The sequence below is a fragment of the Salvelinus sp. IW2-2015 genome, linkage group LG23 (assembly GCF_002910315.2).
Source record: "Salvelinus sp. IW2-2015 linkage group LG23, ASM291031v2, whole genome shotgun sequence".
In the NCBI taxonomy this organism is placed as follows: domain Eukaryota; kingdom Metazoa; phylum Chordata; class Actinopteri; order Salmoniformes; family Salmonidae; genus Salvelinus; species Salvelinus sp. IW2-2015.
Genome location: NC_036863.1, coordinates 44734278 through 44759005, shown reverse-complemented (window position 1 = coordinate 44759005; position 24728 = coordinate 44734278). Strand labels below are relative to the sequence as shown.

Genomic DNA, 24728 nt, shown 5'->3' with positions numbered 1-24728 from the left:
CCGGCTTCGATTTTATTTGATACATGTCACAATATCATCCTAAAGTATGTTTTTTCAATATAGTTTAATTATATTATTGAAATTTATTCGGGACTTTAGACGTGATACGTTGCAAGAATTTGTTCAAGAAGGAGAGGTTAGCGCCGCACGGCCAGTGTGCTTGCTAATTCAAGAGGGAAATAGTTHGTTCTGGATCCAAACAAAGACGGTTCTGAACAAAGGACCCCTTGTACAACATTCTGATGGAAGATCAACAAAGATAAGGACCCAATTTGGGATGCTATTTCATATATCTGTCGAACTGTGCTATCGCTACCGTTTGCCCTGAATCAATGCTGCTGTGTGTTAGCTATTGTAGTAAGCTAATATAACGATATATTGTGTTTTCGCTGTAAAACACTTAAAAAATCGGAAATATTGGCTGTATTCACAAGATCTTTGTCTTTCATTAGCTATCCACCATATATTTTTCTGAAATGTTTTATGATGTGTAATTAGGTAGTTGACGTTGGTGTCTGTATTTACTCTGGCTACTCCCGTGCTATTTCTGACTGTAGCTATGATGGTAGCAGTAATGTAAAACTGATTTATAGCTCAAATATGCACATTTTTTGAACAAAACATAGATTTATTGTGTAACATGTTATAGGACTGTCATCTGAGGGAGTTGTTTCTAGGTTAGTTAGGTTGGTTCTAGGTTAGTTAGGTTGGCTTTGTGCATGCTACCTGCATGCTACCGGTGCTGTGAAAAATGTCTGTCCTCTTTTGTATTTGGTGGTGAGCTAACATAAATATATATTGTGTTTTCCCTGTAAAACATTAAAAAAATCGGACATGTTGGCTGGATTCACAAGATGTTTATCTTTCAAATGTTGTATTGGACTTGTTAATGTGTGAAAGTTAAATATTTCAAAAAAAAAAAAAAATTGAATTTCGCGCTCTGCCTTTTCAGTGGAATGTGGGAGGAGTTCCGCTAGCGGAACGGGGGGGCGAGACAGGTTAAGTCAAAATAATTTGTTCCCTCCAGGATGTGGATGGATCAAGGTGCATTGTTATAGGTCGATATTAAACAGGGGTGCCCTGTGAAAAGCAGGGTCGCAACTTTGGATTGGAGGGGACATTATTTTATTTTTGTTCGTTTTTTATTCAGTCGGATAAATACTACAAACAGCCTACCCGACCACTCGGAGGTGTACACATGGTCCTAATGCACACCATTGCCTCATTTTGTATCATATTCCAATGATAAAACTGGGGAGGTACAAAAATGCATTTTCAGAATGTGGGTGGGACATGTCCACCCCCATCCCCGTCCCCGTCCCCGTCCCCGTCCCCAGTGAAAGTTGGGTCCCTGGTGAAAAGTGTATGTTAAATCGGGCAATGGTCAAGGCTGGAATGAAAAGGAGGTGAGGACGTTTAATCAGCCTGTGTCCAGACTCTCAATAAAGTCTGTCTGGAATTAAATCACTGTAACAATCACAATTTTGTTTTCTCTGTCTGTATTGATATATCAGATGGCGTTATAGAAAACCTTCGTAAAAGGAATACAGTATATGATTCAGCTTCAGTACAGGTACATTTTTTCTGTGAGCTGTTTATGGACTTACAATTTTTAACATTGTACCTGTGAATCGCCCTTAAATAGATTCAAACAATGCAGTCAGTCATCCTAATAATTTAATCGACAGATTCTACCTGAGTTTCTCCCTCTCCCTGAACTTTTTTCTAAATTCCTCTGTCTGTGTCTGATAGGTTTTTTCTCTATCGTTCTATCATTCTCTCTCTCCCTCTTTCCCTCTCTCTCGCTCTCTCTCTCTCTGTTTGTTAGTGCCACTGCGATCTTTGCTGCAGTGCAGTCTGATTGGCTGAATGCCTGTCTCAAACCATTTGAACACTGGCTGGCTGAGAGGTGCTATTGGCTGCTGCTGTCCCCCCTGGTTGAGGCGGGCGGGTCGGTGTGCGGGAGGGCAGGTTGGTAGGTGAGGTGGGACTGTGCCCCTTTGTTTGCGGCCAGGGAGTGGAGGGCACTCTGGGCTGCCAGGGTAAGAGAGCTCCAGGCAACAGGGCAGGACATGCCCATCCGTGGCTCTGGCTCTGGCTCAGATCCTCCCAGTCCCAGATAGACTAATCACAAAGTACAGTAATAGGATCATCACTAACATCAATCTAGGTCTGACATAGCCAGGAGGACGAGGGGGAAGGGGAGGAGGAGGAGGAGAGCGGTTGAGTCATGACCTTTCTCACTACATCTTCACCCTCTCAGCCGACATACTCTATCTAAGTCATGTGCATCATTTTGAGACACATTCTTTCCATATCTAAATTTGAGCTCTGTTCATTCTTCAGAAGGTATGGTCACTGGGTGGTGCTGTGGTCCATCATCTTTGCCTGAACACACACACACAACACACACACACACACACACACCACACACACACACACACACAACACACACACACACACACACACACACACACACACACACAACACACACACACACACACACACACACACACACACACACACACACACACTTCCTTTGCTGCAGTGTGGCCTTTATGGATCATAAGACCTCAGCCACCCGAGCCACGGAAGGCAGAGACAATACATGTGCATCAAAGCTTGGACCGAGAGACTGATAAACGGCTTCTATCTCCAGGCCATCAGACTGTTAATCAGTCATCACTAGCCGGCCTCCGCCCAGTACCATGCTCTGAACCTTAGTCACTGTTACTAGCCTGTACTCTACCCTGCACCTTAGAGACTGCTGCCCTAGAGTCATTGAACACTGGTCACATTAATAATGTTTACATACTGTTTTACCCATTTTTTGTACATAGGGTATTGTAGTCATGTCTCATCCTATATAACTACTGCTGTCACACCTTTTCTATTCATATACTGTTCAGACTGTCTATACACACCATTACATATACAGTTGAAGTCGGAAGTTTACATACACCTTAGCCAAATACGTTTAAACTCAGTTTTTCACAATTCCTGACATTTAATCAGAGTAGAAATTCCGTCTTAGATCAGTTAGGATCACCACTTTATTTTAAGAATGTGACATGTCAGAATAATAGAAGAGAGAATTATTTATTTCAGCTTTTATTTCTTTCACCATATTCCCAGTGGGTCAGAAGTTTACATACACTCAATTAGTATTTGGAAGCGTTGCCTTTAAATTGTTTAACCTCACTAGGGTAGGGGGCACTATTTTCACCTCTGGATGGAAAGAATGCCCAAAGTAAACTGCCTGTTACTCAGGCTCAGAAGCTAGGATATGCATATAATAGGTAGATTTGGATAGAAAACACTCTAAAGTTTCCGAAACTGTTAAAATAAAAAATAAAATAAAATAATAATAATAATAATAAAAAAATAAAAAAATAAAAAAATAATAAAATTATAAAATTATAATAATTATTATTAATAAATAATAATAATAATAAAATAATGTCTGTGAGTATAACAGAACTGATATGGCAGGCGAAAACCTGAAAAGAATCCATCCAGGAAGTGGGATTTTTTATGTTTGTAGTTTTCCATTGACTGCCTTTACAGTATCCAATGACTTAGAACTCAGATTGCACTTCCTATGGCTTCCACTAGATGTCAACAGTCTTCAGAAATTGTTTCAGGCTTGATTTCTGAAGAATGAGAGAGTAAGACCACTCTGAGTGAGTGGATAGTGGAAAGTCCCCAGACCTGTTTGCTGCGTGTGACCGAGAGCGCACCTTTCTTGTTTTTCTTTTATATTGACGAAGCTATTGTCCGGTTGAAATTTTATTGATTATTATGACTGAAAACAACCTGAGGATTGATTATAAACATCGTTTGACATGTTTCTACGAACCTTACTGATACTTTTGGGATTTTTCGTCTGCCTGTTGTGACCGCCTTGGAGACATTGGATTACTGAACAAAATGCGGTTTTTGGATATAAAGAGGGACTTTATCGAAGAAAACAAACATTTATTGGGTAACTGGGAGTCTTGTGAGTGCAACCATACGAAGATCATCAAAGGTAAGTGATTAATTTTATTGCTATTTCTGACTTTTGTTACTCCTCTACTTGGCTGGTAACTGTTTGTAATGTTTTGTGTGCTGGGTGCTGTCGTCAGATAATCACATGGTATGCTTTCACCGTAAAGCCTTTTTGAAATCTGACACAACGGTTGGATTAACAAGTTCATCTTTAAGCCGATGTATAATACTTGTATATTTTATGATTTTTTTATTATGAATATTTCTGTTTTTGAATTTGGCGCTCTGCAATTTCACCGGATGTTGGCCACCCCCTAGAGAGGTTAACTTGAGTCAAACGTTTCGGGTAGCCTTCCACAAGCTTCCCACAATAAGTTGGGTGAATTTTGGCCCATTCCTCCTGACAGAGCTGGTGTACATGAGTCAGGTTTGCAGGCCTCCTTGCTCGCACACGCTTTTCAGTTCTGCCCACACATTTTCTATGGGATTGAGGTCAGGGCTTTATGATGGCCACACCAAAACCTTGACAGTGTTGTTCTTAAACCATTTTTTCCACAACTTTGGAAGTCTGCTTGGGGTCATTGTCCATTTGGAAGACTCATTTGCGACCAAGCTTTAACTTCCTGACTGATGTCTTGAGATGTTGCTTCAACATATCCACATAATTTTCCAGCCTCATGATGCCATCTATTTTGTGAAGTGCACCAGTCCCTCTTGCAGCAAAGCACCCCCACAACATGATGCTGCCACCCATGTGCTTCACGGTTGGATGGTGTTCTTCGGCTTGCAAGCCTCCCTTCTTCCTCCAAACATAGCGATGGTCATTATGGCAAAACAGTTCTAATTTTTGTTTCATCAGACCAGAGGATATTTCTCCAAAAAGTACAATCTTTGTCCCCATGGGCAGTTGCAAACCACAGTCTGGCTTTTTTTATGGCGGTTTTGGAGCAGTGGCTTCTTCCTTGCTGAGCGGCCTTTCAGGTTATGTCGATATAGGACTCGTTTTACTGTGGATATAGATACTTTTGTACCTGTTTCCTCCAGCATCTTCACAAGGTCCTTTGCTGTTGTTCTGGGATTGATTTGCCCTTTTCACACCAAAGTACATTCATCTCTAGGATACAGTTCGCGTCTCCTTCCTAAGCGATATGATGGCTGCGTGGTCCCATAGTTGTTGTACTTGCGTGCTATTGTTAGTACAGATGAACGTGGTATCTTCAGGCATTTGGAAATTGCCCCCAAGGATGAACCAGACTTGTGGAGGTCTACCATTTTTTTTCTGAGGTCTTTTTTTTTTTCCCATGATGTCAAGCCGAGAGGCACTGAGTTTGAAGGTAGGCCTTGAAATACATCCACAGGTACACCTCCAATTGACTCAAATTGTGTCAATTAGCCTATCAGAAGCTTTTAATGCCATGACATCATTTTCTGGAATTTTCCAAGCTGTTTAAAGGCACAGTCAACTTAGTGCATTTCTACTTCTGACCCACTGGAATTGTGATACAGTGAATTATAAGTGAAATAATCCGTCTGTAAACAATTGTTGGAAAAAATTACTTGTGTCATGCACAAAGTAGATGTCCTAACCGACGTGCCAAAACTATAGTTTGTTAACAAGAAATTTGTGGAGTTGGTGAAAATGAGTTTTAATGACTCCAACCTAAGTTTATGTAAAATTCCAACTTCAACTGTATATATAGACATCACAATTATGAAATACCAAGAGTGTGTAAAGCTTTCATCAAGGCAAAGGGTGGCTACTTTGAAGAATCTCAAATATAAAACACATTTTGATTTGTTTAACACTTTTTTGGTTACTACATGATTCCATATGTGTCATATGTGACATTTCATGTCTTCACTCTTATTCTACAATGTATAAAAACTAAACCTTGAATAAAAAAAATTAAAAAATAAACCTTGAATGAGTAGGTATGTCCAAACTTTTGACTGGTACTGTATATTTATTTATATTTATATTCCGGACTCTGACATTTCTCACTCTGATATTTCTTAATATCATTATTTTTTACTTTTAGGATTATGTGTGTATTGTTTAAGTATTGCTAGGTATTACTGCACTGTTGGAGCTAGAAACACAGGCATTTCGCACTTGTGATATCATCTGCCAATCTGTGTACTTGACAAATAAACTTTGATATCATTTGATTTTATATGGTTAGGTGACTCAGAGCTCTGGTAGTCTGACTGAAGAGGGCTGGAATGCGGCTGATTCCAAGGACGTGTGTTTGTGTTTGTGTCATTGTGTGTGTGTGCGTGTGTGCGAGCGTATGCGCGTGCCATAAAACCGATCCCTTTTGTCTTTTTACTATTTCTTCTCTCACTCACATCTCGGGCGTTCAAGATTCTGCTGCATCATGTGCTGAGTAGGGAGGGGATGGGAGGATGTGAAGGGGAGTGTAGAACCTGATTGGATATTTTTCAGCTGCTGCTAGTGCTGTATGCAGCCCAGTGGATCACAGCTGCAGGAGATGGGCGTGTGACTGACACCTGCAGACCAGGCCTGGTAGTGAATCTGAGTTGATTAAGAATAACAGAGTAAGAGCACTTACCATAAAAACCATTGAAGATAGACCATCTCCATTTCCTCATTAAGACAACGGTTGACTCAGCCACCTGCAGAGCATAAAACAAAGAGGGGAAGTCAGAGGAGGTCAATAACTTTGTGTTGTATGAGTAGATTAGATTAGATAGTACCCCCGCCCTTTAAAAAAGTGTATTACACATCCACCTAATCATCATTACACTTAATGAACATTACACATAATATATTATTGCACATCCCTGTAATCTCAATGTCCATGATTCCTGTACATTTTTACTACAGACAGTGGAGACATCTGATAGATTTAGTGTTGAAGTGGGTGATACAGGGGGGTGCAGAGATAGGTCTTGACCCCACCTGAAGAACATGTTCAAGCATAGGCCTACACAATCAAAATAGCACAAATATAAGCATAGCCTATAGTATAATGTCTGTTAACTGCAAGGCTTGCTGATTTAGAATACTCCTCAGACCACAGTCAGCAGTTGATGTAGCATGACCTGAAGGTGTATACAGTGCCTTCAGAAAGTATTCTTACCCCTCGACGTATTCTACATTTTGTTGTGTTACCTGTTGTTGTGCCTGAATTCAAATTGGATTCAATATATATTTTTGGTCACCCATCTACACACAATACCCCATAATGACAAAGCGAAAACATGTTTTTAGAAATGTTTGCAAATCTATTGAAAATGAAAGACAGAAATATCTTATTTACATACAGTACCAGTCAAATGTTTTTGGACACACCTACCCATTCCAGGGTTTTTCTTTATTTTTATTATTTTCTACATTGTAGAATAATAGTGAAGACATCAAAACTATGAAATGACACAAATTGAATCATATAGTAACCAAAAAAGTGTTAAAATATATTTGATGACAGCTTTGAACACTAATGGCATTCTCTCAACCAGCTTCATGAGGTAGTCACCTGGAATGCATTTCAATTAACAGATGTGCCTTGTTAAAAGTTGATTTGTGGAATGTATTTCCTTCTTAATGAGTGTGAGCCAATCAGTTGTGTTGTGACAAGGTAGGGGTGGTATACAGAAGATTGCCCTATTTAGTAAAATACCAAAACAGCTCAAATAAGCAAAGAAAAACAACAGTCCATCAACTTTGAAAGTTTCTTCAAGTGCAGTCACAAAAACCATCAAGCGTTATTATGACTCTCATGAGGACCGCCACAGGAAAGAAAGCCCCAGAGTTACCTTTGCTGCAGAGGATAAGTTCATTAGAGTTACCAGCCTCACAAACGCTTCACAGAGTTCAAGTAACAGACACATCTCAAGATCAACTCTTCAGAGGAGACTCCGTGAATCAGGCCTTCATGGTCAAATTGCTGCAAAGAAACCACTACTAAAGGACACCAATGAGAAGAAGAGACTTGCTTGGGCCAAGAAACACAAGCAATGGACATTAGACCGGTGGAAATCTGTCCCTTGGTCTGATGAGTCCAAATTTGAGATTTTTGGTTCCAACTGCCGTGTCTTTGTGAGAAGCAGAGTAGGTGAACGGATGATCTCTGCATGTGTGGTTCCCACCGTGAAGCATGGTTCTGCATGGTTCTGATTTATTCAGAATTCAAGGCACACAACTAGCATGGCTACTACAGAATTCTGTAGCGATACACCTTCCCATCTGGTTTGCGCTTAGTGGGACAATCATTTGTTTTTCAACAGGACAATGACCCAACACACCTCCAGACTGTGTAAGGCCTATTTGACCAAGAAGGAGAGTGATGGAGTGGTGCATCAGATGACCTGGCCTCTACAATTACCCGACCTCAACCCTATTGAAATGGTTTGTGTGACCTAATTTACTCACAGCTCAGAGTAAGACATAACAGGTAGTTAGTTACCCAACGTCTCTCCCCTGTTCTCAGCGATGAGTTACTTATGAGTTGATCTCAGCATGTTTTTACGACATGGGATGACATTTTGTAGTTTTTCAAGTAGAAAAGTGGATTCCACATTTCCAAAATCAAGACTGATGCAACACTAATATCAAACCAATTATAGGCCTATCAACATAGCGTCATGTTTGTTTTGTAGGCTGTTACATATGTCTGGTTTTTATTGTTATATTAAAATGTAATCATCATAAAATATAATCATAATTGTGTCGGACAATTTTACCATTGGTTATTAGGCCTATTTAGATTATATAATACTCCCAGGCACACCGGTGCATGAAAGGTTGGCACTGTGGTGAGAAATAGGCTAATCATCCAATTAGTTTGAGAGATTAGCTTGAGATAACATGTTGAACAGCTGTCTCACATTACCCTCTTTACATAGAACTACCAATCCGTTTTTGGCTTCTAGCTTTTTAACCACAACATGTAATATCTTGCGGCATTCATGGTAATAAAAAGAAAAACGAACTGGCAGGTGGATGAAAGTATTTTACTCTAAGAGCAAATAGAAAAATACAAAAAGTATTATCAACAGCAAATTTTGTCCTACATTGACCAGCACAAGAAAAAAACATGTGGAGGGCCATTTCCGAATCAATAAACTGCATATTTAAATTTTCCTGTTTGAAGAATGTGGAATAATGGTGGTACACCATCCTATCAAAATGTTGGTTGGAGAAACGGAAAAAACAGGTAGGCTTAAGTTCAGTTGCTATGGTATGTACACTGTATAGTAGACTATTTTGTTGTCTAATAGGAATTCTCTACATTCAGGAGGTGGCCCTCCACCTAAACCTCCCCAATGCGTTTAACTACCTGGGGCGCTCAAATGTGACCATCTCGGGCATTGGAGAGGGCCAAGACGCTGAACGTTTGAGCGTCACCGAGCAACACAATAAGTAGGATTTAAGTTCATTGTTGAATTTCAAACACTTTTATTCTCATGATATTTTGATGAACAAATTATATTTTCTATTGGACATAAGTAAGATAAACTGAAAACCAACACTATTTTGTTGCAGCACATCTCTCGCTTCAGCGTCTGGCACAGCATCTGAGGGGACCACCTCACAGTTGCTGCAGGACGCACCACCCACCAGCAGCTCCCCAGAAGGTCTGGTTCCAAAAACCCTGAGGAGGACATTGCTCAGCCTCAACGGGAGAAATCAACATTTTTAATAAAAGTATTTTGTTTGCAGGAGGCATATTACTCTCTTACAATAAAAAAGCTTAAGAAATAACATGGTGTGTTTATTTGTTCACAGTAATCTAACCTGTACTTAAATGTTAGCCCACTATGGCATATCTGTATTATGTTCTCTCTTAGCTTAAATGTTTATCTGTAGCTAGATCAGCATTTCCCAAACTCAGTCCTGGGGACACCAAGGGGTGCATGTTAGTTTTTGTTAGTTTTTTGCCCTAACACTACACAGCTGATTCAAATGATCAAATCAGCTGTGCAGTGCTAGGGGTAAAAACCAAAACATGCACCCCTTGGTGTTTGGGAAACCCTGAGCTAGATATTTGGTTCTGTGAGACCATTCTGCTGACACTGCGCCAAAACGAAGTGTGGAGATTGCTATGCGAGCCAACCTAAAATTAAGGTTGGCAAAGTGCTGGCGGAAAGTGCTGGCATCATCATCGCCATTGTCTCCATCAGTGTCAATATCACTGTCGTCAATGTCACTGTCATCGTCAGTTTCTGGATTTCCATCGTTGGGAGGTAGAGTGATCAGTCGTAGTTTGTAGATGTCGTGCAATATTGCACAAGACATGATTATGCAACCTGGTCTCAGAGCATTTCATATTATTCTGTTCGTAAATCCGCAACACTCCTTATAGTAGGATATGTTACGTTTCGTATGGTATGCATTCATTTGTGGATGTCCATCATCCATTTCGTTTGAGATGTTACGAATTGCAATTTTGTACAACATATACGAATTGCAATACCTACAATATGTTACGAATTTGCCAAACATATGTTATGTTACGAATTCCAATTTGTTGTGTCTAACGTTAGCTAGGTGGCTAACATTAGCTAGCTGGCTAATATTAGCTAGGCTAGGGGTTAGGGTTAAGCTTAGGTTTAAGGTTAGAAGTTAGGTTAAGGTTAGGGGACGGGGATGGGTTAGCTAAAAGGGTTAGGATTAGGGGAAAGGATAGTTGCAAAGTTGCTAAAAAGTATTAGTGGTAGACAAGTTACTAAATAGCTAAAATGCTAATGTTCACATTGTACACTCACCCATCCATCCATCCCGACCAACCACCCTCCTTTCGTTGGAATTGTTTTAAGACGGTCATACCATGGATTATTTAGCTATTTGATTTAGAATTTTTGGACGAAAAATGATGTACAAATGTTTTGATAAAATATTTCATTTGGCCTACTACTATAGCCCAAAGAAACGCATTGAATAACAGATTCATAAATTACAAAACAGACAGTCAAAAAATGTATCATAAGGAATACGGTTTTGAAGTTTATTTCCTATATTGGTTGTCACATCGGCGGTACTGACTTCAGACGAGTCCCGTTGGGCTTGTGGGGATTGTAGAGCAAAATGGAGAAAGCCATCGTGTTTGTGAGATTCTCATCCTTATATAGAGGGGTCATATTAGTTACTAAAACTGTTAACCAACCCGATTTTCGGGATGTCTCATGGTCTGACAAACACCGCTGTAGCTCGGCCACCTTTCGCCGCAGATGCGGGAGGCCGACAGAGGCGGATGCATTGGATTGACATATCTCTAGCTTAACTCCTGGATTATGATGGGGATTTTTTCATTATGTTACTTAAATTGACGAACAGGTGCATCAAAAAAAGATTTCCTTATGTAACCTTCTGTCTTACGGTGCATTTGAAAAGTATTCAGACCCCTTGACTTTTTCCACATTTTGTTATGTTAGAGCCTTCTTCTAAAGTGTATTCGGTTGTTTTTTTCCCCATCAATCTACACACAATACTCCATAATGACATACCAAAACAGTATTTTAGAAATCAAAAATAAACACAGAAAAAAAACCGGAATTATCACATTTGCATAAGTATTCAGACACTTTACTCAGTACTTTACTCAGTACTTTCAGACACGTTACAAAATACTTTTGGCAGCGATTACAGCCTTGAGTCTTCTTGGGTATGACGCTACAAGCTTGGCACAACTGTTTTGGGGGAGTTTATCCCATTCGTCGCTGCAGATCCTCTCAAGCTCTGTCAGGTTGGATGGGGAGTGTCGTTGCACACGTACTGAGCAGTCTGGAGCAGGTTCTCTCTGTACTTTGTTCCGTTTATTTTTCCCTCGATCCTGACAAGTCACCCAGTCCCTCCCGCTAAAAAACCTCACCACAGCATGATGCTGTCACAACCTTGCTTTACCGTAGGGGTGGTGTCAGATTTCCTCCAGACGTTATGCTTGTCATTCAGGTCAAAGAGTTCAATCTTGATTTCATCAGACCAGAGTATCTTGTTTCTCATTGTCTGAGAGTCTTTAGGTGCCTGTCTGTAGGTGCCAGAGATGGTTCCCCTTCTGGAAGGTTCTCCCATCTCCACAGAGGAACTCTGGAGCTCTGTCAGAGTGACCATCGGATTCTTGGTTACCTCCCTGACCAATGCCCTTCTCCCTCGATTGCTCAGTTTGGCCGGGTGGCCAGCTCTAGGAAGACTCTTGGTGGTTTCAATGCTACAGATATTTTTCAGTACCCTTCCCCTGATCTGTGCCTTGACACAATCCTGTCTCGGAGCTCTACGGACAATTCCTTTGACTTCATGGCTTGGTTTTTGCTCTGGCATGCACTGTCAAATGTGGGGCCTTATATAGACAGGTGTGTGTCTTTCCAAATCCTGTCCAATCAATTGAATTTACCACAGGTGGACTCCAATCAAGTTGGAGAAACATCTCAAGGATGATCAATGGAAAAAGGATGTACCTGAGCTCAATATCGAGTCTCATAGCAAAAGGTTTGAATGCTCATGTAAATATGAAACCGCGCAGCGGTTTAAGGCACTGCATCCCTACAGATCCTGGTTCGATCCCAGGCTGTGTCACACTGGCCCCGACCAGGAGACCCATGAGGCAGCGCACAATTGGCCCAGCGTTGTCCGGTTTAGGGGAGGGTTTAGCCGGCTGGGTGGTCCTTGTCTCATTGCGCTCTAGCAACTCCTGTGGCCGGGTGCAATGCACGCTGACAAGGTTACCAGGTGTATGGTGTTTGGTGCGGCTGGTTTCCGGGTTTAGCAAGCATTGTGTCAAGAATCAGTGCGTCTTGGCGGGGTTGTGTTTTGGAAGATGCACGGCTCTCAACATTCGCCTCTCCCGAGTCTGTACGGGAGATGCAGTGATGGGACAAGACTGTAACTACCAATTGGGTAGAAAAAGGGGTAAAAAATCATAATAAGAAGAATAAATAATAAGAAAACATTTATTTGCTTTGTCATTATAGGGTATTGTGTGTCGATTGATGAGGGGAACAAAACAAGTAATTCTGTAACGTAACAAAATGTGGAAAAAGTTAGGGGTCTTAATACTTTCCGAATGCACTGTATGTAACCATACCAAACGTAACATATCATACTAATTTGAGTGTCCCGGATTTAAATGTACTATGTGTAGTCTATGAGGCCAGGCTGTATTATGAGGCATCCTCAAGCTGTGACACACCTCTCCATGGAGAACGTGAAAAATCCTCTTCCAATGGCCTTTCTACTCCACTCCTTGTGATCTTGTGAGCCCTTCAGATAAAAAAAATATATATTTACATGTGATTTTAAATAGGTTCATATTTTAATTATGCTGAGATAAAGTCCACTATATACAGTTGAAGCACTATGGGGCCACTCAGCCATCATATCGCTCAGGAAGGAGACGCGTTCTGTCTCCTAGAGATGAACGTACTTTGGTGCGAAAAGTGCAAATCAATCCCAGAAAAACAACAAAGGACCTTGTGAAGATGCTGCAGGAAACGGGTACAAAAGTATTTATATCCACAGTAAAACGAGTCCTCTATCGACATAACCTGAAAGGCCACTCAGCAAGGAAAAATCCACTGCTCCAAAACCGCCATAAAAAAGCCAGACTATGGTTTGCAACTGCACATGGGGACAAAGATCGCACTTCTCTGTGCTGATGAAACAAAAATAGAACTGTTTGGCCATAATGACCATCGTTATGTTTGGAGGAAAAAGGGGAGGCTTGCAACCCGAAGAACACCATCCCAACCGTGAAGCACGGGGGTGGCTGCATCATGTTGTGGGGGTGCTTTGTTGCAGGAGGGACTGGTGCACTTCACAAAATAGATGGCATCATGAGGCTGGAAAATTATGTGGATATGTTGAAGCAACATCTCAAGACATCAGTCAGGAAGTTAAAGCTTGCATTTGGGTCTTCCAAATGGGCAATGACCCCAAGCATACTTCCAAAGTTGTGGCAAAATGGCTTAAGAACAACACTGTCAAGGTATTGGACTGGCCATCACAAAGCCCTGACCTCAATCCTATAGAAAAGATGTGGGCAGAACTGAAAAGCGTGTGTGAGCAAGGAGGCCTAAAAACCTGACTCAGTTACACCAGCTCTGTCAGGAGGAATGGGCCAAAATTCACACAACTTATTGTGGGAAGCTTGTGGAAGGCTAACCGAACGTTTAACCCAAGTTAAACAATTTAAAGGCAATGCTACCAAATACTAATTGAGTGTATGTAAACTTCTGATCCACTGGGAATGTGAGGAAAAAAATAAAAGCTCAAATAAATCATTCTCTCTACTATTATTCTGACATTTCACATTCTTAAAATAAAGTGGTGATCCTAACTGACCTAAGACAGGGAATTTCTACCAGGATTAAAAACCAGGAATTGTGACAAACGGAGTTTAAATGTATTTGGCTTAGTTGTATGTAAATTTCCGACTTCAACTCACCTCAACTGCCCAGGAAAACAACGTTTGTCCTATTGCCTCACCTGCTATAATTGAGGTGAATGCTCAGAAGAGGTCGAAGGAAAGGGGTCAGCAGCCACCTCCTTTGGGGGTACCCCTTGTCACCAAGCAAGTGACATCAAGAGGGAACAACATTGTGCTCATACAACTCTCACGGATCACTTTGGAGTCATGTGTAGACCCAGGCCAGTTGGCTACAACATCAGGAGTCATATAGTCTGCATTGGGTATTAATACTGTGGTACCGCTTTCGATCGATGAATGTGTCCTCATCCATGTGTGGAACAATGATGTTGATGTCGGTACAATCAATGACGCCAACAACTCCCGGTAAACCAGTGATTTGCATGCAATCATCTTGTTTTTGAATAATCTGGCGTTGAGTGGTGGGAAAATCAATTAACCTTCAGATGATTTGAGGTGCCGTAATTGCCATTAGGGTTTGACGGATTGATCTACTGATAGTAGTCTGTGATAAACCAAATCACTGCTGTTACCCTGTTGCATTTTTCCTGTTACAAAAAGTATACCATTCCTATCTAAACGGTATCTTTTGATTAAATTGTCTTTATCAAATGTTTGTAAAACATCCCCCCTCTCCCTAAATATGCGTGTTTGCCATCGTCTCAATGCAGCCATTTATGGCAACTCCTAATTGGTGAGCTCTCTTAAATATACCCTGAGATATGAGTACTTTTATGTCATAGGAAAGTTGATAGCATGCTCTTACTCCTATACGTAAAAGCAGGACCAAATTTGCGCACTCTGAGAATTTTTTGAGCAGTTAGAACCGATTTCCTACTCTGAGATGCTTGATAACTGCAGGCCAAGCTCTCCCCTTTACATCATAATGATATGGACAGGAGGGAACTGATCCTACATTAGTATTCCTACTCTGAGAGACGCTTTATGAATATGGGCCCTGGGCTGGGTGATGCAGACTGAGACTGCTGGTGTGTGTGTGTGTGTGTGTGTGTGTGTGTGTGTGTGTGTGTGTGTGTGTGTGTGTGCGTGCGTGCGTGCGTGCGTGCGTGCGTGCGTGCGTGCGTGCGTGCGTGCGTGCGCGTGCGTGCGCGTGCGTGTGTGTGCGCGTGTGCGTGCGCGTGCAGTGGCGGTCAGTGCCGTTTCAGATGAGGGAGGACAATTTTTTTTTTCATGAGCATGGCCTTATTTCTATTACAGTATATTGGATGATTGTCATTCATATTCCATTCACCCAGTTAAATTTAACAGCGATAGGTTTAGGCTACTACATGATACTCAAATTTTCCCTATATCCATCATGAGGTTGCTTCAACCTAGCCTATGAATATAGGGAAGGACACTCAACAAGCACAGCACTTGACACAAATGACTGATGATTGGCTGAGAGAAATTGATGATACAATGATTGTAGGGGCTGTTTTGTTAGACTTCAGTGGAGCTTTTGACATTATTGACCATAGTCTGCTGCTGGAAAAATGTACGTGTTATAGCTTTACACCCCCTGATACAATGTGGATAAAGAGTTATTTGTCTAACAGAACACAGAGGGTATTCTTGAATGGAAGCCTATCAAATATAATCCAGGTAGAATCAGGAATTCCCCAGGGTAGCTGTTTAGGCCCCTTGATTTAATTTCTTTTTCCTACAACATGCCACTGACTTTGAGTAAAGCCAGAGTTTCTATGTATGCGGATGGCTCAACACTATACACATCAGCTACTACAGCGACTGAAATTACTGCAACACTCAACAAAGAGCTGCAGTTAGTTTCAGAGTGGGTGGCAAGGAATAAGTTAGCCCTAAATATTTGTAAAACTAAAAGCATTGTATTTGGAACAAAACACTCACTAAACCCTAAACCTCAACTAAATCCTTTAATAAATCATGTGTAAATTGAGCAAGTTGAGATGACTAAACTGCTTGGGGTAACACTAGATGGTAAACTGTCATGGTCAAAACATATTGATGCAGTAGTAGCTAAGATGGGGAGAAGTCTATCTATAATAAAGCGATGCCTGCCTTCTTAACAACACTATCAGCAAAGCAGGTCCTACAGGCCCTCGTTTTGTCGCACCTTGACTACTGTTCAGTCGCGTGGTCAGGTGCCACAAAAAAAGGACTTAGGAAAATTGAAATTGGATCAGAACAGGGCAGCATGGCTGGCCCTTGGACGTACACAGAGAGCTAATAATAACAATATGCATGTCAATCTCTCCTGGCTGAAAGTGGAGGAGAGATTGACTTCATCAATACTTTCATTTATGAGAGGTATTGACACGTTGAATGCACCGAGCTGTCTGTCTACACTACTGGCACACAGCTCGGACACCCATGCATACCCCACAAGACATGTCACAAGAGGTCTCTTCACAGTCCCAAGTACAGAACAGACTATGGGAGGCACACAGTACTACATTGAGCCATGACTACATGGAAATCTATTCCACATCAAGTAACTGACGCAAGCAGTCAAATTAAATGTAAAAAAGATTAAAAAACACCTTATGGAACCCTCCTCCTTTCACCTCTTCCCTTCGCTTGTGGACCTCAATGCACAACACATCAACTGTATGTGACCAGGCGAAAAAACCTTTCCAAGCCAAACCGCTACACACAGCCTACGTCATTGTCACCATATTAGCTAAAGTAACGTCATAGCCAGCATAGCTAATAGAACTAACGCGTTAGTAAACCCGCTACAATCATGCAGTAACGTTACAGTGTACAGTCAGTAAGCAGTTACACCGGCGGACCCCGGTGGCAATAAATTTGTAAAACCGAAAGCTTACCTTTACTTGGAAGAGTTCCAGTGTTGTGTTAATTAGTCATAGCTAGCTAGCTAATATAGCATCCCTCTGTTTGAGCAGGGTGTTTCAGTAGGCTAAACTAGCTAGCTGCATTTGCTAGCTAAGGAAGTGAAACTGAAAGTGAAAATAGTAATGAAATCTCTTTCTCTCTCTCTATTTCTCTCTAGCTTCTCCTTCATTTAGGAAGAAATTAATTTGTTCAAAACTGTTCAACAATTTCTTTCTCTCTCTTTGAGTCAACTACTCATCACATTTTATGCACTGCAGTTCTAGGTAGCTGTAGTTTATGCTTTCAGTACTAGATTAATTATTTGATCCTTTGAATGGGTGGACAACATGTCAGTTAATGCTGCAAGAGCTCTGATAGGTTGGAGGATGTCCTCTGGAAGTTGACATAATTATTGTGTAAGTCTATGGAAGGGGTGAGAACCATGATCCTCCTAGGTTTTGAATTGAAGTCAATGTACTCAGAGGAGGACGGAAGCTAGCTGTCCTCCGGCTACACCATGGTGCTACCCTACAGAGTGCTGTTGAGGCTACTGTAGACCTTTGCAAAATAGTTTTAAATTTAATAATTTTTTTGGTGATGTGATTATATTTAGTATAGTTTTACCTAAAAAGGCTAACTGGAGTACTGTCAGTCACTGCATGTACTGTCTGTCAATGCTCAGACTCTACCCTAGTACGCTGCGGCTCACTGAAAGGCACAGTCATGAAGACAGGAAAGATGTCTGTGTTTAGGAGAGGCTGAGCAGCTTCTCTCTGTCTTTCTCTCCCTCGCTTTGTCTGTTTTTCGCTCTTCATCTTCCTCTCTCTCTTTCCCTCCATTTCTCTGATGCTCTTCGTCTCTCTTTTTGCTCCCTCCTTCTTCTGTCTGCCCCCTCTCTCTCTCTGCCTCTCTTGTTCTCATTCACTCTATCCCTCTCTCTCTGTGTCTTCAGATGCCCTGATGTCTCATGTCAACTCGTTCCTCTCTCTCTCTGCGTGTTTGTGTGTATGTGAGTCTGTCTCTCTGTTCCTCTCTCTGCTCTCATTATGTTCCTGCCATTCTCTCTCTTTCCTCCTGATGGAGGGAGGGTGGAGATATCCGCATTGGTTGCTATGGCACCAGACATCTCTCTCTCCCTCCTCAGACACAGGGGTAAGTGTGATTCTGTGTGATAGTGAGTATGTCTGTCAGTTCGTGTGCGTGCGTGCGTGAGTGCGTTGCTTGCGTGTGTGTGTGTGTGTGTCTGTTAACATGATGTGTGGGACAGTAATTGGCATCTTTGTCAGCTTCGGGGACGGAAGGTTTCCATTTAGAAAGATCACCATTAACTCTCATTAAAACTGATTAATTTATTGGTGAGTGGCTGCAAGACTGTGCCACCACATTGTTAGCTGGTGATTTACTTAATGAGAGAAATGGCTATAATTCACTAATGGCAGATTTGAATGAAATGAGGTAGCAGCTGGCATATGATCAGACGATTATCATAAATAGATTTGATTTGATCTGTGAGTCTGTCTAGGTCTGTTTGTGTCCTTTATGTGGGGATTGGTGTCTGTGTGTGTGTGCCAGACAGAAAGTGTTTTTTCTAACTCATAACATTACTATTGAGTCAGAAAATTAATGCATTATGCAAAAAAGTACAAAAAAGGTCCTCTGTAGCTCAGTTGGTAGAGCATGATGCTTGCAATGCCAGGATAGTGGGTCCAATTTCCGGGACCACCCATACGTAAAATGTATGCACTCGTGACTGTAAGTTTGTTATAAAAGTGTCTTCTAAATGGCATATATTATTATTAATATATATAGTCATTAAGCTAAATCTACAGCCTCTCTCGTTTTCCACATCTATCTAACTCCCTTCCCGTCTCCCTCTCCCCCTCCCAGTCCCATTTTCTTTCTCCCCATCTCCTTCCCGCCCTCCCCTTCTCCCTCCCCGTCTCTCTCCCTCCTTATCTCTCTCTCTCTTGCTCACCCCACCTAAATTCACATGATTCGCTAGTCCTTCGTCTATGCTCTGCCGGGTGAACCGACGTCCCCATCCCTCTCTCTCTTCTTCTTCTCTCTCTCTCTCTCTCTCTCCATCCCTCTTTCTCTCTCGCTCCCCCTCCTTTTCGCCCCCGTCTCTCCTTAGCAGTTTCCCGTCTCTCTGTCAGTCTCTCTCTCAGTCTCTCTCTCTCCCACCCCGTCTCTCCTGACAGTCTCTCTGTCTCCGTCCTCGTCTCTCTCCCTTCCCGTCCCTCCTCTCTCTTTCCCGTCCCTCTTTCTCCCTCCACGTCCCGCTTTCTCCCGTCCCGCTACCTCTCCCGTCTCTCGCTCTCCATCCCTCTACCTCTCCCTTCTCTCTCCCCCTTCCTCCCTCATCCATCTCTCTCCTCCCCGTCTCCCTAGCATGCTTCTCCTCTCCCTTCCCCGTTCTCTTTTCTCTCTATCCCGTCCTTCTCCCCGTACATCTCTCTCCCACCCGTCTTCCTCCTTCCCCATCTCCCTGCCACCACTCTCCTCCCCGTCTCTCTCTCCCTCTCTCTCCCTCCGTCTCTCTCTCTCTCCTCCTCCCCTTCCCTGTATATAGACCAAATTCCAGTAGAGGCAGTGTCTTTCCACTATGTCCGATTCCCCACTCGGAAACATAACTATCTTTTAATAAACAATATTACAAGACAATAATATTACAAGATATTTTAATAGATCAAATAAAATTCATTCATTCAGCAAACACGACATATCAGAACTTTTAGTGAACTCTCCACCTGCACTCTAGCATCTCTCCTCTCCCTACAGTATCTCTATAAAGATTTATCTCCTCTTTTCTTCCTCAAGCTCAGAATTCATTCTTATTTTGTTGCATTGTAAGTGAATATGACATTCCACACAATGCTAATTGTAAAGGATAAGGATGAGGTGAACAGTCACCTCAGGTCAAGTCATATGGAGAAAGATTGTCTAGTGATAATAACTTATTTGTGTATGAAAGAGAAGATAAAAAGCAGCATAGGTTAAACTAAGAAGATAAAATAGTTGCAAAGACAGGTCATAGTCCAGCAGAAAGGTTAATTAATTGTACATTTTATGATACAATTCTCAAACTTACACTAGTACTAATAATGGAACACTAATACTTTACACAGCTGTACATTTCGATGAAACATGGTGATAGGCCCCAAAACTGCCCTCGCTGGAAGCCTGTGTTTCAGACATAAGGAATGGATGGCTGCAAACGTTCTACTTTTAACTCGTACAAACAGGATTATGCTTGTTCTAGGTCCCAAGAAACAAAGAGATCTTCTGTTGAATCTGACAATTAATCTTGATGGTTGTACAGTCGTCTCAAATAAAACTGTGAAGGACCTCTGCGTTCCTCTGGACCCTGATCTCTCTTTTGACGAACATATCAAGACTGTTTCAAGGACAGCTTTTTTTCCATCTACGTAACATTGCAAAAATCTGAAATTTTCTGTCCAAAAATTATGCAGAAAAATTAATCCATGCTTTTGTCACTTCTATGTTAGACTACTGCAATGCTCTACTTTCCGGCACCCCGGATAAAGCACTAAATAAACTTCAGCTAGTGCTAAATACGGCTGCTAGAATCCAGACTAGAACCAAAAAATGTGATCATATTACTCCAGTGCTAGCCTTCCTACACTGGCTTCCTGTTAAGGCAAGGGCTGATTTAAGGAACATTTTAAAGATTGGAGGCATTCTGGGAAGCCTTTTAGACAACCAGGGTGACGATTTTTTTACAAAATGGCTGCCATTGGGATTTCCTGTTAGAAGAAAATAGGGTAAAATGATCACAAACAATATCAAAAAGACTTGGATCATAATGTTATCTACCCACTAATTAAACTCCACAGATAATTTAGAAAATTCTGATCGTAAAGTACACTTAAGACCTTCATGTGGGTCATTTTGACCATTGTCCAGCAGCTACGCGAAGAAATTGTGGACTTTGTGATAGAGGCTCCAAATTTCACACTCAGCTATGCGGCATTTATAAATAACTATTTGGGGCTATTGTCCCATCGCAGATTTTGTCTATTACACCCCTGGTGGCCATTTCAAATATGGCCACCAACAAGCTACATGGGGCCATATTGGACACATGGCCATATCATTACAAAATGCTTTTATGATGAGACCTTTCAGCCTTTACACAAAGTAAGTAAACATCTAAATAACGATGTCTAGCTGTAGTACCATTGCAGATTTAACATATTATACTCTAAAGCGGTGGTATTCAAACTTGTTTAGAAACCATCATTTCTGGGGACAAGATTTGTTTTCAGAAGAACTTCGAGACCCCACCCCAAATCTAATCACACATGCTGAAAAACAATTAAATGCCCATTTTTACTTCAACAAATGAAACATGTTTCAGGAAACTAGGTGTAGGTCGCATGTCACAACTTCACAGGAGAGGCATTTGAACATAAACATTTATTCTTTGTCAAAATGCTTATTTTTTTAAATAAATTCTGTCTGGAACATGTGAACTTTCATGTGGCTTAATAACAAACTTGTATTCCATCCATAAATATGAATAAAATTGTTAAATTACGAGCCTAGCTGGTTTAGACATGGAAAAAGTCAGAGACCTTCCCAGTAGCCATGATTGGCTGAGATAATGGATGGGCTGGACAAGCCGGGAGATGAGTTTCGATTGGTCTGTCATGTAGCTGGCTTCTGTCTGTAATGTGAGCTGTTCAGTATGTGTTGATAGTCCTTTCTACCACAGCGTTTTTGAAAGATATGTTCGCCATCGAGAACTACAAAAGTTTTGCTACTTTTCTCAAAAACATTGATGACCTGAATTTACCAGACGCTATCAACAGATCAGTTGGAACAAGTGATGGGCTCCTTTCTGCACATGCCAGAGGGACATACATTAGGTTACTTACATTGTGTCTACCAACGCCACCGGATGTAATGTACATTTGCTTAAATATTATGACAACTCTGCATCACAATGGTAGGGATTATCTGAGCTGGGCTTGGGTCATTGATAAATCATTAATGCCTTATAATGCTGTGAAAGGATCCAGGAACCCAAATGATTTGGGTGGATCCCATCCTCCTTATAAAACGTGTTTTGTAACCAAAATGTATGGGAATTGTCAACAAAAGTTACACTCATTGAGCTGCAATAATCACGCAGCCAGTTGTGAAGAGAAAGAATCCTGCTAAAGTGTTCAATGCCATGATTCAGAGATGGCACAGGGCCAGATATGATGGGTTTTTTGTTGTGTCTAGCAGAGAGTCAATCTTTAAAATCCAGTTTCAACTGTTCAGAGCTGCCCTTCATAATGTCATTAAAACCCACATGGACTACGATAGAATCTATTTCCATATCCTGACATCGTACATTCGGGAGCAGTTTAGTAATGTAATTTACTCGAGCTCCGGGATAGGACATCGTTTTTGCACCAGGGATGGTCACATTTCTTACCATGGAGCTGCCCAAAATCACGGCTGAGAAGGATTTGGAAATCCGCCCACTCTCACACTTCACAGGTATTGGAGAACACTTTATGGACCACGAGAAGCAGGATTTGAGCCCGTTGCTCCTAAAGCCTGGTGCAGGTCTCTGACAGATGGAGAAGCCCCGCTGGATCCAGAGCAGGGACGGAAGGTTGCCGATGTCGACATCAAAATGGCAGTAATAGGCACTGCGGCCACAGACACAGGCACCCCCAGTGATGAAGGTGCAGGAAGATTAGGCTCCAGGAGGCAAAACTATTTGTTGTTTGTATCTGCTCCGGGCCTCTCGTTGGGAGTGTAGACTGCTTTGCGGGAGGCCGCTGTGTTTCGGCTTCCATGGGACGTGACATGCGACCATCGTTGATTGCCTTGCTCCTCTTGCTCTGCTCCTTCTACTCCTTTATCAGATGGGGGAGCTCCGGGCAACACCGGCCAGTCGGATAACAACAAACGATAAGGCGGAGATGCATCCAACTAGCGCGAACGCCATCCAGCCACCGGCGTAGAAAATGTAAACATGAGTGATCCGGTTTTCATCCAAATGAAAAGATACCAATAAATACATTTACTAAATAACATTACATTTTTCAGAGTATCTTTCTCAAAAACATGTGTATATTGTCCCATACAATAATCTATACTCTTAATTTCGATGTTCCTAAAATTATTATTATTTTAAAAAACATTGCCAACTGCAGTTCCCCTGGTCGCGACCCTGATTTTGAATACCACTGCTCTAAAGGACTAGTTTTCCAAAATGACTGCCAACCAGCTCCATAGGGCCATATTGGACAGGATTCACAGAGCCATATCTCCATATGTAACCTTTATTTAACTAGGAAAGTCAGTTAAGAACAAATTCTTATTTACAATGATGGCCTACACCGGCCAAATCCGGACAACGCTGGGCCAATTGTCCGCCACCCTATGGGACTCCCAATCACAGCTGGTTGTGATACAGCCTGGATAAATGTGACCCATTTCAGGAAACTAGAAAACGTATGTCGCGGGTCACTACTTCACAGGAGAGCCGTTTGAACGTAAACTTTTTGGGGCAGAAATGCCTTCATGTAATACTTTCATGTGTCTTAATAACAAACTTGTATGCCACCTGTAAATACGAATACAATTCTTAAATTAAGAGCCTAGTTGGTTTAGTCACAGAAAAATACGGCCATCTTCCAGCTTGCCATGATTGGCTGAGATATGCCGAGAGATGAGTTTGGATTGGTCTGTCATATAACAAGCTTCTGTCTATTTGAGCTGGTCAGTATGTGTAGGCAATCCTGTCTAATGCAGCTTTTTCTATGTATCGCGTAGTAAAACGGCATGTGTTGCTCACCACTTTCTGGAGGACCGAGTTTTGAAATCAGTGGAATTTGAGTACGATAGCTAAGGAGATGGAGAAAACACCTGTCTCTGGATTACATTTACAAACTAATCTTCAAATTAAACCATGGCATCCGTGACAGGGAGACACGTTCATCCACGAATGATGTATATGGGTAATATAATCTAGCATTACGTGTATGATATTAATTGTATCTCAGAGCCATTTGTATTGCTAGTTATAGCCTAATGTTAGCAAGCTATCATTGAACCTGGATGGTTAGCTGCCTGTAGATTAATGCAGGGTAGTAACGTCATGAGTTGGTATTATGGTTCATTGTTTAGCTAGCTAGCTACATGTCTTAACAAAAAGACTCCACTATGCAAGTACTGATTTCAATAGAATGTCACTGCAACAACTGTTAATATACGTAGCTGGTAAATTCGCTCTGGCTATATACTCTGATTTCAGAACACGGGTAAGATAGTCTAGCTGACTACTTTGGAAGATATTACACATTTCTAATTTTGACATCAAGCCTTTTCATTTCAAGTTAAAGTGTACTGTTAGTTAGATAGCTAACGTTAGCTGGCTGGTTCGCTGGCTATCGTTATGTGTATGATCTTATTATTCATATCTCAGAGCCAATTGCTTCCACTGGAGCCGCTTCCAGTTGGCAAGTGTGAAAAACCCAGAAGGGTGGCTGTTTCTGAGATAATGGATCT

At 41.5% G+C, this 24728-nt stretch overlaps 1 long non-coding RNA gene across 2 annotated transcripts in view; it reads right to left on the bottom strand.

Moving 5' to 3' along the window:
* LOC111950028 (uncharacterized) overlaps window positions 1-24728 on the bottom strand; it is a 159330-nt gene that overhangs the window by 95454 nt on the left and 39148 nt on the right. For both annotated transcript variants that reach the window (XR_011474001.1, XR_002875448.1), the window contains exon 2: window positions 6564-6627. This is a non-coding gene — a long non-coding RNA (uncharacterized lncRNA). The remainder of the gene's footprint in view (window positions 1-6563; window positions 6628-24728) is intronic.